The 15575-nt window shown below is 33.7% G+C and overlaps 1 pseudogene across 1 annotated transcript; it reads right to left on the bottom strand.

Moving 5' to 3' along the window:
• Positions 1-7655: 7655 nt before the first annotated feature.
• LOC308644835 (phosphoglycerate kinase 1-like) lies at positions 7656-8843 on the bottom strand (annotated as a pseudogene). The gene has a single exon. The product of its transcript is annotated as a phosphoglycerate kinase 1-like (transcript).
• Positions 8844-15575: the final 6732 nt, after the last annotated feature.

Raw genomic sequence — 15575 nt, 5'->3', positions numbered from 1 at the left:
AACTGTTTTAATTATACCTAAGAAATGAGAAAAATCATGAGAAAGGCATAATATAAAAAATTCACAAAGTAATTAAAAAATTAAATGGATTAATATGCATTGGGAAAACAAAAGACTGCTCTTTTATATATTACTAAGCAATGAAGTAACCATCTTTTATTTTAAATGGACTTAGTTAATCTTGATCATTAAGAAAAATGATTTATTTACTTTGTTTGGCCGAACTGCTAATTGATCCTGAATATATACTCTCTTTTCCCTTTGTAAGGGAATCTTGATTATTAGTTAGACAAAATATCTGGCATGACACTTGTGATAAAGTTCAGAAGTATAGAATATAAGTGGATGTGTTGTCTTTAAAGAACAACAAATATCCTTCTCTTTAACTTTCTCCTTCCAGTTGACAAGGATATGGATATCCCCAGGATTGGAACAGTCTTCTTGGCCAGTACAGAGAAAACTTCAAGCTGGAGATAGTAGAGGAAAACACAGAAGGAACCCAGGACCTGGAACCCGTGCGTGCACCCATGGCTTAGTATCCTTGACTTCTTTTACTACAGAAAGAAATGCATGCGTACATTAGGGGTTTCTATTATTCAGAGCCAAACAATTGTAATGGATAAAGTTTTATTCTCACAATCTTTTTAAAAAATGATTTGTAAATAAACAATGACAAAACTGAATTTAGAATTAACAGTTAACTTTGTAGACCACCTGTGGCAGTATGACACTTTACCAGGGTGTACACATCTCATCTAAGTCTCTCAATATCCTCTATAGTAGGCACCATTATTATTAGCTCCAATTTAAAGGGGAGAAAGTCAAAAGCTTTAAGTTAGGAGAAAAGTCAGGATTTGAACTAGGCAGTTTAAATCATGTGTCTGGATCTTCTTGTCAAGTATATTTTGCCTCCCAAATAAGGTAAAAATTTAAAAAAAATATTTTTCATATCAATAATAAAAATTAAATTATAAAATTTAATAAATTCATTCTGACTTTATAAGATATATTTTCTATATTTGTCACTAAGTATTAAAAAGTAATATATTTTAAAACTTTAGGAAAATATGGTACATCTATATGTAAGTAATTATGAAATAAAAATGGAAAAAAGACAAAATCTAACAGCACATATTAACAGACCTAAAATTTGTGAAAATGGTTTTAAATTGCTTTTTAAATAGCCAGATATCTAATTTTACACAACTACCATTTGCATATTTTTAACTGATATAAGATTTCTTTACTATAATGTCATCAGTCAATGAGAGCAGAAACTTTTTCCTGAAAAATATAAGAAGTCTTTAATGTATTGAAACTTTTTCCTGCAAAATATAAGAAGTCTTTAATTTATTAAGAAGAAACCATTGCTCAGAGAATTAAGAAAACTACATAGTAAAACAAGTTAATTAATGTTAGAATTAGAGATGGATTTAGCTCTCCTAATTATCAATCACTATAGTAATAGTTTCACTATGTCTCATGCATAAAGAAAATCTTCTATTTCCACTTGATGGAAAAGTAAGCAGCATATTTAACTGGGACTACATATCACTGTAAGTTGAGGATTCCAAAGTGCCTATTGTTTGCCACATTTTAAAAGTGATACTAATTTATTGTACTCAATGTATTAGCCAGTCAAAGACCTTAATCTGGAGATGAATGTTGGTAGATTTATGAATAACTGAAATTATTCAAATGTCTTAACTATCCTCTAAAGCGTTTTTTGTCCTCACCATTTTATGTAGTCTTTTGCTCTTATAAAGTTGATCCCCACTCCCTGCCCAAGGACAGGTGACAGATGTGAATCTTTTAAAATGTGTCATGATTTAGTAAGACAAACATGATTCAGAAGGGGAAAAAAATGATCATGATTGCCCTGAGGTAACTGTTCCATTTAGTTAAACAGTGAAAGCGCAGGAGTGGGAGGGGGAGAGAGTGGGGGGGGGGAATCCTGATTTTTGATGGCTTGAATGAAACAGTTGAGTTGAGGGAGTAGTACCTATGAAGATTCAGAGCAGTCTTGGCTCATACTGGAAAAAAAGTACTTTGAATCCTCTCCCTTGTCATCCTTAAGCTTTCAAATATCAAACCCTTTATGAAAACGCATTAAGAAATAAATTCGATCTCACCGGTATTTCACGAGTTTATTCTTTAGTTATGGTAATGGTTTTGAAGCTTGCTGAAAGTTATAAATGAAATAATCGTTCACGAGACTAAAAACACCAGTTACACCCTACATCTCACACTCTTCTTTTTTAATATATATATATATATATATATATATATATATATATATATATATATATTAGTTTTAGGTGGACACAATATCTCCCTTTTATTTTTATGTGGTGCTGAGGATTGAACCCAGTGCCTCATGCATGCTAGGCGAGCACTCTACCACTGAGCACAACCCCCAGCCCTCTTAACTAAGAATAATTTAGCACAGTTAGGAGTCTTCATCTAAAAAGGGTTTCATCATAAAATAAACATGGCAAATGATTTGTCCTTGTTCACTTGGAAAGGTCACCTTTGAGGTTCATCTGCAATGCAAGATGGGAAGGCCTGAACTGTGCCCATCTGCCAGAAATTAGAGGGTTGCAGTCTCCTGAGCAGTCACTGGCCTGTTTTGAACAGGCAACCCCAAATTCATCAACAGAAACTCTAAAGAGCTCTTAAGACTTTTATTAATTGGTGTTAATTTGAATATCATGGAATTGCCCTAACTTAAAAAAAAAACAAAAAGCCAACTAAAATGTGAGAAAATTCTCAAGCAAAATAGATGCATGAATTGCTCTGGGAAATCCAGTTTACCAAGCAGGTTTTATTGTGCTCTTCTCAGCATGGTTCTTAGTCTCCAAAGCCTCACCACATGCTGTAACAATAAAGTTATTGCTTATTGACCAGACCAAGCTGACAACCAACAAACACTGCCATGAGTTATTTCAAGCTGGATTACAATCTTCTCCTTGGTAACCCATTGGTGTGTGTCTAATAAGTAGTGTTCAATAACATTCAGGGCAGCAAACTCGTGAAGGATCACATTCAGAAATAAAACACAACACAACCAAACAAAACAGGAAAGAAAGCTGACACTTGGAAAAATATACTCTAGATAAAATAAACTAAATGAGAAAGTACATATTTTTTTCCCAAAGGGAAAAATGTACTCTTTTTCTAAGGCATGAATAATTCTAGACAAGACTGTGTTTTTTATTATAACCTAACTTTACGAGTAACATTGGACTATTCTTAAGGATGGATGGGCATTCATCACCCAGCTCTTTGATGGAAGGTGTTGATACATTTTTGGTGGTAGCTTAGCTACATTGTTCTTTAACTCCTTCAGAAGTTTTAGATGAAGCCTATTTGAACTTAGTGATTTATGGCCACTTAATTTCTCATATTTTTTCAATCAGGTCTTTGTTTTGATTTCTCTGACAGTTCCTCACCTTTCTCTGTACAGAGTAACTCCAGGGTAGATAATTCTTCATCATTCTGAAGTAAAGGCCAGGCACAAAGCACCCCTTTAGCTCCTCTGCATTCTTTGTAATCTCTTCAGATCACTTGCATTTCTGATGCAATTTATTTCATGTGAATTGTTTTATTGATATTTAAAAATTTTTACATATATATATATTTTTTAAATTTTATCCCTAAAGATCAGTATCACAGTTTGATCACTTCCTTGCATCCTTTCCAAGCCTCAATGTCATCTTATTTTACTTTCCTCAGTGTACATGAATCTGAAGTGTATCTCAAGCAGGATTTATGCTGTTTTTGTGGATTTTAATTTCCTATCTTTTCCCTTTGGAATCTTCCTAGATAATCTCATTGTTTTTGTTGTTGCTTCTATTAACCCTCCTTTCAAAAACTGAAGTATGCAAATGTGTTTCTATGATATAATGTTCTCCATTATAATTTCAAACTGATTATGCCATTGCTACTGTTGATTCTTAGTTTATCTTCTTTCCTCTCAGACCATTGAATCAGCAGTGATAGAAGCTGTACCAACCTCTCTAAGTGCCTAAATAGGGTATTTGTATGTAGGAAAAAAAAGGTTTAAAAAGTTTATTTACCCAACAAGAAAAATTTCATTATAGCTTTTAACAATCTACAAAACTCATTAACAGTTATGCTACCTTTTAAATGAACCATTTGTGTCAAACTAACCAGAATAACAAAGTCTTCCCACCTACCAACCTCATACTCCCTAACTTTCACTACTGTTCCATGCTTTTTATAGCACGCCTTTGTTGTAATGTAAAGCGTATGTCCTGTATTTCAATATGATAAATCAATCACAAGGAAACATAGGTTTCTTATTAACATATGCCAATCACTCTGTGATAATCTACCAACAGTTATGTGTAGTAACCATAGTTTGCCCCTTTTTGTATAAATAAAACAATGTGTCTCTCTCACTTTTCTAACCATTTCAATATAACGCCTAGTGTCAGACAAACCCAACTGAGTAGTGGTGAACTTATTCTTACTCCTTCCAGATTGAATAAATCTAACTGAATAGTTTTGTATTACCACAGATCATATTTTGCAAGAAACTGGGGAAGAACCACCAAATTCCTAGTATAACTAAAAAACACACAAATCTTTCAGCAAAATGTTAAAGGAACTTTGTGAAAAATAGTAAATCCAGCACATACTTGACTGTTACTAGGGAAATTTACATGAACTTGATCTCAGAACACCTTATTATCATCTATTTCTCTTACATGGATCATTCAGATTGCCAGATCACTTGCAGACATCATTGTGAATACTTCCCAGGTGCTTACAGTTAAACACACCTGGTCTGGATACATCTGTTAATATTTGCACCTAAATTCATATTCAGAATATTTCATCCTTTGAGGGAACTCAGTTTTTTTTACAAAATAAATGTTTTAGGCAAATGTTCTGGTTGAATTGTACTGCCCCCAAATTCATATGTTGAAGTCCTAATCTCAAAATGTGGCCTTATTTAGAAACAGGGAGTCACTGCAGATGTAAAGAGTTAAGCTGAAGTCACGTTGGAATAGAGTGGGTCAAAATCCAATATGACTGGTAGTATTTAAAATGGGAGTATTTGGACGCAAATATGCACACAGGGAAAACTCTCTGTGAATATTGGAGTTTTGCTTCCATAAACCAAGAAATGACAAGAAACTAGGAGGGAGCTTGGAATAGATCTTTGCTAGTGTGGTCAGAGGGATTACAGCTTGATGAACAACTGATCTTGGACTGCCAGCCTCCAGAATTGTGAGACTGTATTTCTGTCGTTTAAACCACTTGATTTAGGATACTTTTTTGATGATTTTACCAGCAAGTGAATGCAACAAAATTCAGTATTGTCAATCAAAATCAAATAATAAATGAGAAAAAATATGGTTGGTGGGAAGAGAAAAATGAAATTTGTAATATAATTTTGAAGGTTTATTTTTAAATTGAAATGTAAAAATTTCCATAATTGTTAGGTAATTATCAGCTTGATCTTTAGGATCCTCAGGACACTTATTTCATATTTAGGTTGCTAGTGCTTTATAACACTATTTTACATTAATTTGTCTTCAGGTCTGTCTCTCCTATTCTAAGATCTGAGAGGGCTAGAACTATGGGCAGCTTCTTTATCCCAGGATCTTATAATAGCATATGACACACAGAACAGGCACATAAAATGTTTTCAAAGAAAGATGAAACTACAATTGCTATAATATTTTAGAATTTTAGCCAGATTGTTCCATCGAATAAGGTTTTCACTCAAATACTATGGGTTCCTAATCAAGACATATAAAATCATTCAACAGGCTGGATTATGACTCTATCTTTTCTCAATACCACAACTAAAAAAGAGATATATTGTCTTTTGAAAAGATTCCTACAGGAAAAAATAATCTGATGATAAAGAGGACTGAAAAGTAAGAGTGAGCAGATAGAAAACAGTCTCTGGCCTCTGAACTAGATTTCTATTTGTAGATTCTTATTGTTGTCTGTTTCTCAGACCCAGTATTAAGAGACAGCATTAAACCACTGCCATGTGTTGACCTCTATTGTAGATGCAGATTGTCCTGCCTGTCCAGGGATGGAAATGTGCAAGCTGAAACACTCATCTTAATGTGAACCAGACTTAGTGGGGGATTCACCACTGTATCCTGCCAGGTATTAGGGCCTTCCAGATAGTCTGTTGTCTTTTGATGATGGGCCTATAAATTCTTTCATTCTCTGAGCCTGAGCCCAATGTTTTTCCTTCTCCTCCTCCATTTGACCTCCACTGCGTCTCATCTGCATTGTGCAGTCTGACATAAGCCACTATGGTTTAATTTCACCTTCATTGTGCTGTGTCTGTTTCACCATATATCCGAGATCACTGTATTTCTAAGCATAGTCTGGTAATTTGACTCCTAATCCTGATAGATAATTCAGCTTTACTTTTCTGACTCTGGGTCTTAACCTGCTAACAAATACCCAAGACGCAGCAATTCACCACCAATGTGGAGGCACAGATTCCCAATCTCATTTCCCAGATGCTCAAGAAAAGGCCCTGCTTTTTATCTAGGAAGATGTGTTTCCCAGATAAGTGCTGTGGACATGAACTGCCACTGGCAGATTCCTGTATATCAACCTCATGGGGAGAAATAAAGCCTTTGTAAACACCATATTTATTAATCTCATGAGTTTATAACCTGTAGGGTATACTCATTAATAAAGCTGAATACAGAAATTTTTTCTTGTAAATTCTTCACAATTTTCAGCAATTTTCCCATAAGATTAAGTTATTTTAAACAATGTATATTGTTTTCATTTGCCAATATTTTCTATCATTTTAAAAATATCTGATATAACACAAGGGAGATTGAAAAGCTTTGATATAATTACATTAGAGATTGAAAGCAGAACTCCAAATTAAATACAGTTTACAACTGTATTTTAGTAGGCTAACTAAAGGTGTTTAGAGTGCATTTTTTTATCAAGATTTAAAGGTAATGTGTTTTCTACCCAACCTCCCTTCACCTAAAAAAAAAAAAAAAAAATCCCTGAATTTCCAGTTGGCTCTTGGGGTAAAATAAATAAATAAATGAATAAATGAATAAATAAATAAATAAATAAATAAACCAACCAAAAGATCTGCCAACACTGTGTTTACATTCCCACATGGCTGGAACTGAGCTCAGAGATGACATCTTTAGTTTACCACAATCCCCACCACTCCCTCTTTTTTTTCCAGTTTCAATGGACACTTTTATTGACTATTTAATAGATCATCAATTGTTTCTTCCTAAAACTGGAATTTCATCTTGTTTTCATGCCAAATAGTGAACAGTGACAAGCTAATCAAAATAAGCTACTTCAAAAAGAGAACTAAGCTAACACAGCTTACTTTGTTTTAACAGACAAAATATAAATAGAGGCACTCTAGAATACACAGTGGTTTAGCCACCAAGAAATTTAAATGAGATCTTGAAGAATAGAGGCAAACCAGGGTGCAGTAAAGATGAACTGAGATGCCATATAACTGTTTAAGGATTCCTGGTAGTACCTCTCTTGGCCATTAGCTGAATCTTGATGTCAGGGGAGATTTTAGCTAATGCCAACTGGAGATGTGGAAAATGCTAAGATGACTTAGGAGCTATGCAAAGAAACCAAAAAGCAGGAAAATATTATACATTCCTGAGAGCATCCACCCCAGGAAGGACTTTACCTTCCAGGACCTCCAAATTAGTACCACCACCAGTGGCTGACTTTATCCTCTGTGTTCCATTTGGCACAGCAAGTGGACATGTCTCTACCACCTATGATAGTGATACAGCCCCTGGAAAAAAATTACCATTCAAAGACACCCACAGGTCCATTCCATACAATTTGCTTAGCCTGACTGACAGCCTTACTTCTTGCTGCTCTCAGGACCACAGTCCAAGTCCAGCCAGCCATCAGGTATGCCAGAGGCCACAGTGGCTTGGCCAGTCTTGGCATCTCATCAAACTTGTCAGTAGTGACAAAATCAACAGGCAAAGTAATCTTCACACCATTCTTCTCAGCTTTGGACATACGGTCTTTGACAGTCTTGGATCCCTCTTCAGCAAACAGAGAAATGCCAATCTCCAAGTTGTTGAGAATCTTAAGGAAGGTAAAAGCCATTCCACTACCAATCATCATCTCATTGACTTTCTCCAGCATATTATTTATCAGCTGGATCTGGTCTGCAAATTTAGCTCCGCCTATGAAGTCCAGGAAAAGTCGCTCTTGGCTTTCTAAGGCCTTGGCAAAATAGCTCAACTCCTTCTTCATCAAAAAACCACCAGCCTTCTGTGGAAGATTGACTTCCATCATGGAGCTGTGGGCTCAGTGTGCAGTGCCAAAAGCATCATTCACATAGACATCCCCTAGTTTGGAAATTGAAGCTCAAGAAGCTTCTACTTTGGCTGGCTCAACTTTAGCCTTATTCTCAGAAGCATTTTTCCCTTCCCTTCTTCCTCAAAATGAAAGCAAAAGTTCTCCAGCAGTGTAACAGACCCAGCTGCTGGATTGGTACAAGCTTTCTCTCTTCTAAGCCCACACATTCCTTCAAGAACAAAACATCCTTGCCCAACCAAGATTTTAGTTCTGCAGCAACTGGTTCTAAGGAGTACTTGTCAGGCATGGGGATACCATCAGGCCAGACCAGATGGCTCATGAGGACAACTGAGTTGCTCCATTGTTCAAACAAAGTTTGATGCTTGGGACAGCAGTCTTGATCCTCTGGTTTTTCATTATCTGGTTATTCTTCATAGGAACATTGATGTCAACTCTCATAACAACTTTCCCTTCACATCCAGCTTGTCCAGAGTCAACTTGTTAGACAGCAACATTTTGGCAATAAGGCAAGGGTGAGAGGTCAGAGATTGAAAGTAAGATAATGCGACTGATGTGCTATCCAGATGCTTGCAGAATGCTGAGCACCTCGCCTACCAGGAGCACCTCCCACTCCCTCTTATTCATACCAAGCTTATTTCTTATTTCACTCATCAGAGATAACCGTTAATTCCTGTATGAATTAAAGTAATCTGTAAGAGACCTGATATTTTAATGTTCGGTGCAATTGATTTTATGCTGTGAATCTTACATCTGCCTGAAAAAAATATTTTTTTTTTAAATGAATTTTTTTTAAGTGAGAGAGGAGAGAGAGAGAGAGAGAGAGAGAGAGAGAGAGAGAGAGAGAGAGAGAGAGAGAATTTTTTTTTAATATTTATTTTTTAGTTCTCGGCGGACACAACATCTTTGTTGGTATGTGGTGCTGAGGATCGAACCCGGGCCGCACGCATGCCAGGCGAGCGCGCTACCGCTTGAGCCACATCCCCAGCCCTGAAAAAAATATTTTTAAAAATGTAATTGTGCTTATTGTCAGGTATAATGTCCACATAAACTGGGTTGTTCAATACTGTTACATGTCCCGAGTTTCAATTTTTCCTAACGTGCGGACAGACCCTATGGGGTATAGGTTGTTATTTAATGAAAAAAAAAGTCAATTACACTGTGTTGTTTGTTTCAAAAGTGCTTTGATCTTTTTAAAGAACAAAAGCAGGATAAGAATCCTTTAACAGACATGAGGTCAAGAGGCATTATATGAAAACTGGAGCATCTGAGACGTAACTAGCATGAAACCATTGGTTTAAAATATTTCAAATTTGATCCTTTCCACCTTTCTGGATTTGGTCTCTAACTTTGCCATTGACTACCTCTGAATTTGTGGACAAATCTCAATTTCTGCAGCCCTCAACTTCTTAATTGTCATAGTATCTCCACAGTTCCATGAATGATCTTTCAAGACCCACAGTAAGATTAAATAGCACATTGGAAATTCAAATTTTAACTAGCACAATTTATTGTCACAACTCATATGTTTGCAATAGTACAATGTTGTAAGAAAATCTAAAGTTGCTGAATGCCTTATTGCTTTATAGGTGGAATGCTGACCTATTTCTTAAACATAACTTCACATGTTCATCAGACTGTGTTAAATTTCATTTGGAATTTAATTCTAGAATCTGTTCCATCTACCTAAGATTTTAAATGTATTAAACTACAATACAATTCTCTGATACCTTCCCCCGACCACACTTTTCTGTTTTATCTTGAGAATAGACTCTCTCTATCTTTGGGCTAATGGTATACAGGAAGAGCTGTATTCATCAAGATGGGCAATCTGCCCTTCCTCCTGTGGCTGATTGAACTACATTGAGACAATATGATAAACTAGGAATCTGGGGGTTCATTTAGCTTCTTCTCCCTCTTTGATCCTGCAACACCCATCCAGTCATGTGATTTGTACATTATTCTTACCATATCCCATCCAACCTGCTGCTATTTTCTAATGATTTCCTTGCACAAACCTTGTCTCTGTAAATGTCTGTAATAGTGTCTTCACAGTATTTCTTCAACATGTGCTTAATTATTTCTTTCCACTTTATAAACCACTATGCTTTTTCTCTTAGCAGTGTGAATGCAATATGTTAAAGGTAAATGCACAGGTCTTGGGAATGTGGCAATCCAGGGTTTTATTGTTGCTCTATAATTGTTTGCTCTGTAGTCATGGGAAGTAGGTGAGGATATCTGAAAAGTAGATATTTAAAATATTACTTTGGGGGAAAAGATTATATTCTTTTTAGATATCACCATGTAAGGTAAAACTAGGACCTATGAATGAATGTTGGGATCAATATTTTTAATGAAATACACTGAAAAATCCTCACTGAAGATACTCAATATGAAATTTAATGTTTTATAAAAAAAATTTCTCCAGACCTAATTGGATTAAAATGGAGAAAACATAACCACAAGTTAAAGAAGAAAATGCAAGCATCAGGAAAAAGGGACATTGTATGCGGAAATAACAAAGAATATTTTCAATATAAGACTTTCAGATTCTCTGGTTTGAGTTTATTTGAATTAGCTTAAATTAAATTCTAACTCAAGTATATTTTATACTTTAATCTCAGGTCTATTTTATTTATAGAAAAAAGTTCAGTTTACTAATGTTAAACTTTTTTATTAAATTGACATACAGTATAAAATAGATATTTTAAACTTAATTTTATTGTACTTAAAATTGTATTTAGATGAAAAAGCCAATATTATATTTAATTCTTTGGATGGGTGACTTGAGAAAATCTATTTACATTTTGGGGGAAATCTATTCATTAATACATGTACATGCACCAGATTTTGTTATAATTCTACTCAAATATCTATGACCAGATTTTTCCCATTATATCCAAATACTAATTCAAAGGATCATATTATTTGAAATGAATAATTGATCAAAGAAATTACACTATTAGCCTTAGAGTTTCTTCAATATTTCAAACTATTTTCATATAAAATATTTTGGGGACATATTTTAACAAAAGACATTTGGTTCTTGAGGTTTTTTTTTTTAATTCTTGTGTTGCTTTTGAGGCTACATAAAAGGCTAAATTATTGCAAATTCTGATGGCCTTTTTAATTATGTGAATACCTGTCTATAGGACTAAGTTTAGACCACCAACAAATTTCTGATAAGCTATCAATTAGCATCATGTGTTAACAATTTTTGGTCACTTTTAATCTGGTTTGGAGTCAAACCAGTAAAATAGAGGTGAAAGGTCTGATTAAAAAAAAAAAAACTCAGTTGGGCCAGTCAAAATCTTAAATTTTCTCAATTTAAGTTAATTATATCAGCTAAATGTATGTAATGGAATTAGCAACGTGTTTACCCTCATTGTAAAATCACACTTCCCTTGTACAGATTAGAATCAATCTTTTAATGTTTATCTAAGTCTTACAAAGAGGACTAAGAAGGACATACTATTATGTCTAATGTAGTTCATTATTCAATTTAAGAATAAAGCTACATTTCAAGGTTTAATAAAGTAATACTTTTTTAAAGTAAATAAGTAACATTTTTGTTATATTCTCCTGGAGTTTACATATAAATTTTCGCACTAGCTAAATATTTATCTCATGACACAGCATTACTTTTTTGATCAGTTTTATTATATTTTTATTGCAGTGAGTCATTTACAAAATGAAGAAAATGATTATCATCAATATTGACTACTGTATCTTTTAAACCCAAATAAACATAAAGTTAGTCCAAACTCAATATTTCTTTAATCTAAATCTTCATAAATAGATAATCTTTTGAACTTAAATTTGAAAAAGTAAAGATCATTTTATGACCTATTTATGACCTATCTTACAAGTTTTACAGGTCACATATTATTGTTTTTATCTTATTGAAACAAATGATTTTGTGAAGGGCAAGTGGCTCCATTTAAGTTACTTAGTCATTTCTTTAGCTGTATTTCTTTTTGGTGTTTGTCTTCTTTTATTATTTAAAAATGTTCTTTATTGGAGAGTTGAGAAAAAGCGTATATAAAATATTAATGAAATATGATATAAAAGTCATAAAGATGAAGATAAGATATTATAACTTTTTTCTTTTATAGATAATAGCTAATGGAATTCATTAAGTATACATAGATCTCAAAATAAATTTTAAAAAAATAGTCTCTTATTAGATTTTTGAGAATATAGTTAATGAACAAGGATAAAACTTAAATGTAGTTTTAAAATTTTTTATTGGAAATTAGATGCAAAACACATTGGAAGACAGTATAAATTCTTACTTCTAAGTGAAGACATTCATGTTCTGGGGATACAGGGCACTGCTTGCCTAGCATATGTGAGGCCTTGGATTCAAATGAAAAGAATCATGACTACCCTTTCACACAATAAAAACATTGTGCACTGAAATAAATGTTTCTATTCTAGTAGTAAAAATATAAATTATAATCAACTATGATTGATTATGATCATTTTATCTTTCCTATTAAGTTCATAAAGATGACATTTAAAGTTAAAGCTTTTAAATATTTGTGCTGTTGCTGTTGTTGTTTTCTCTTTAACACCCAAAGCTGCATCTATAATTTTGTCTTTTTCTGTCCTTAAATAGGATAACAAGGTTGTTTAAGCTTGAGAAACTACAAATCTTAGATCACCTCCTTTGTTCAAAGAAGCACTATTGAAGGAAGAATTTACTCAGATGAAGAATGATTTTTGAATATCTGAACTTGAATAAGAAATTATCACCACTTTGGAGTTCTGTTAGATTTCACTTTCTCTTTAACTTTAGTCTCTGCTCTATACTAAGTTCTCCACTGGCAATCCTATTTTCAGTCTGCAATCAAAGAAAAAGGTCTGAATGTGTGGAATGAGTAAGTTCACAGGCACAAAGTCCCAGACTAATTTTTGAGGTAATAGATTCTCATGAAAGACTTTTTTCCCTTTATTTTATTCCCTCAATGATACATTGTTTATCAATATGGTTAATTTGAACCATACTTTCAACTCTGTGAACTGACTTTTACTTTGGAAGAAAAATTAAGCTACAATTAAAAGAAAATCCAGAACATTAGTGGTTTAAACAGTTCAGAAATTTCTTTCTCATTGAGTTAGAATCAGGGTAGGACTGGTCTCCGACCCCTTATTATCAGGGACTCTAGCCCTTTCTTGCCAGTTGATGCCAATATAAAGATTCTATATTCTTTTCCAAGCTCAAGTCAATGTTTATTTTAAACACTTCTTGAATTTTCCTCAAGGCACCTCTACTCATATCCCACTTGTCAGAATCTTGCTACATGGCAAAGGAAGTCTTTATTCTGTGCTTCCTGGAGCATAGCCAACCCCAGGAGGTTATTGACACGAAAAACAAGAAGAAATATTCCAGATAACCAATTCTTTTTTTTTATCATTTGCTTTTTTTGTTGTAGGTGGACATATGCTTTTATTTTTATTTATTTATGTTTATGTGGTGCTGAGGATGGAACCCAGTGCCTCACCCATGCTAGGGGAGTGCTCTACCACTAAGCCATAACCACAGCCCCACCAATTCTTTATTCAAGAGTGAAAGTGAGAACACAAGAGAGGGAATACCAAAGTTAGGGAAAAGAAAAAGGTGCTGCAATTAATTGACAGGTGATTAAATTTTGAAAATTAATTAATTAAAAAATTCTTCTTAAAAAACAGCTCATTCTGGGGAATGGGAAAATAAACAAGGAGAGAAATGAATTACAATAGATGGGGTAGAGAGAGAAGTTGGGAGGGGAGGGGAGGGGGGATAGTAGGGGATAGGAAAGGTAGCAGAATACAACAATTACTAATAGGGCATTATGTAAAATTGTGGATGTGTAACCGACGTGATTCTGCAATCTGCATTTGGGGTAAAATTGGGGGTTCATAACCCACTTCAATCTAATGTATGAAATATGATATGTCAAGAGCTTTGTAATGTTGTGAACAACCAATAAAAAAAAACACCTCATTCTAACAACCCTATTCATTAAATAAATAAACAAATAAATATATTCCCCTCTGATTTGTTAGACATTTCTAATCATGGATAACTTCCAACTAGGATACACTTTTTCTTGAGACTTGAATTTATAATCTATACTTGACTATATATTTTTATACTTTTATCCAGTTGGGTCTTCAGGTCTCAAAGACACATATTTGTAACATTTTTATATTATCCTAGAGAACTTCCTAAATGGTGGTTTCAATATTTTAAATTAAAATATGTTTAAAATTGTTTCAATTGCTGGTATTACTATTAATATTTGATCATATAAATTAATGAGAAGAGATTTCTTCTCCTATCAAAGCCATCTTTAACCGTGAATTTCTTTTCCTTTTTCTTGTAGGGAAGGGGGATACCAGGGATTGAACTTAGGGGTACTCAGCCACTGAGCCATATCTCCAGCCCTATTTTGTGTTTTAATTAGAGACAGGGTCTCACTGAGTTGTTTAGCACCTCACCATTGCTGAGGCTGGCTTGGAACTCACCATCCTCCCGTCTCATCCTTTCAAGCCACTGGGATTATAGTGTGTGCCCAGCTTGAATTTATTTTTCATAAAGCCACTTATCTTTAAAGAATTCAAGTCAGATGGTATTTTTTTATCCTAGGTGGTAAGATTTTTAAAGAAATCACTATAACTTTAGGCCAATTCAGATTGCACAGAAATAGGAGTAAGGGAGTGTGCAGATATTAATTAAGTTGTTCTTTTGGGAATAATTAATTTAAGGTTTATGGTATATTTTAAAATTTCATAAAAGAGGCATGTTCTAGAAATAGTTTTAGCATCCTATAATTCATTGTGGCTCCCATCTGGCATAAATTTTAAAACTTACGGATTCATTCACAAGTTTAAATTGATAATTTAACTTTGTTTTACATGGTTTGTTTAGCATTTATTTGTCCTAAATAACACCTAAGTTATTTTTCTCCTGTATAAATTGTTCCTAATGTGTTATTCCCTATTTTTAACTCTTAACATGTTTTTAATCTATCAACACTATTTTTAAGTATTATTATTATTATTATTATTATTATTATTAGGCAATAGAAAACAGTAGAGTCAACATAGCTATCCCAACGTCATGCAGTTGGTTAGCAGAACAAAAATTTTTACACAATATATATATTTTGGAATCCTTGCTCTTAACCACTACACACACACTCAAAAATACTTATTTTTCAACAAAACTGGTTTCAAATTTA

The sequence above is a fragment of the Spermophilus citellus genome (genome assembly GCF_964194105.1).
Source record: "Spermophilus citellus genome assembly, chromosome: 3".
In the NCBI taxonomy this organism is placed as follows: Eukaryota; Metazoa; Chordata; class Mammalia; order Rodentia; family Sciuridae; genus Spermophilus; species Spermophilus citellus.
The sequence above is the reverse complement of the archived record's forward strand: the minus strand, read 5'-3'. Positions and strand labels throughout refer to the sequence as shown.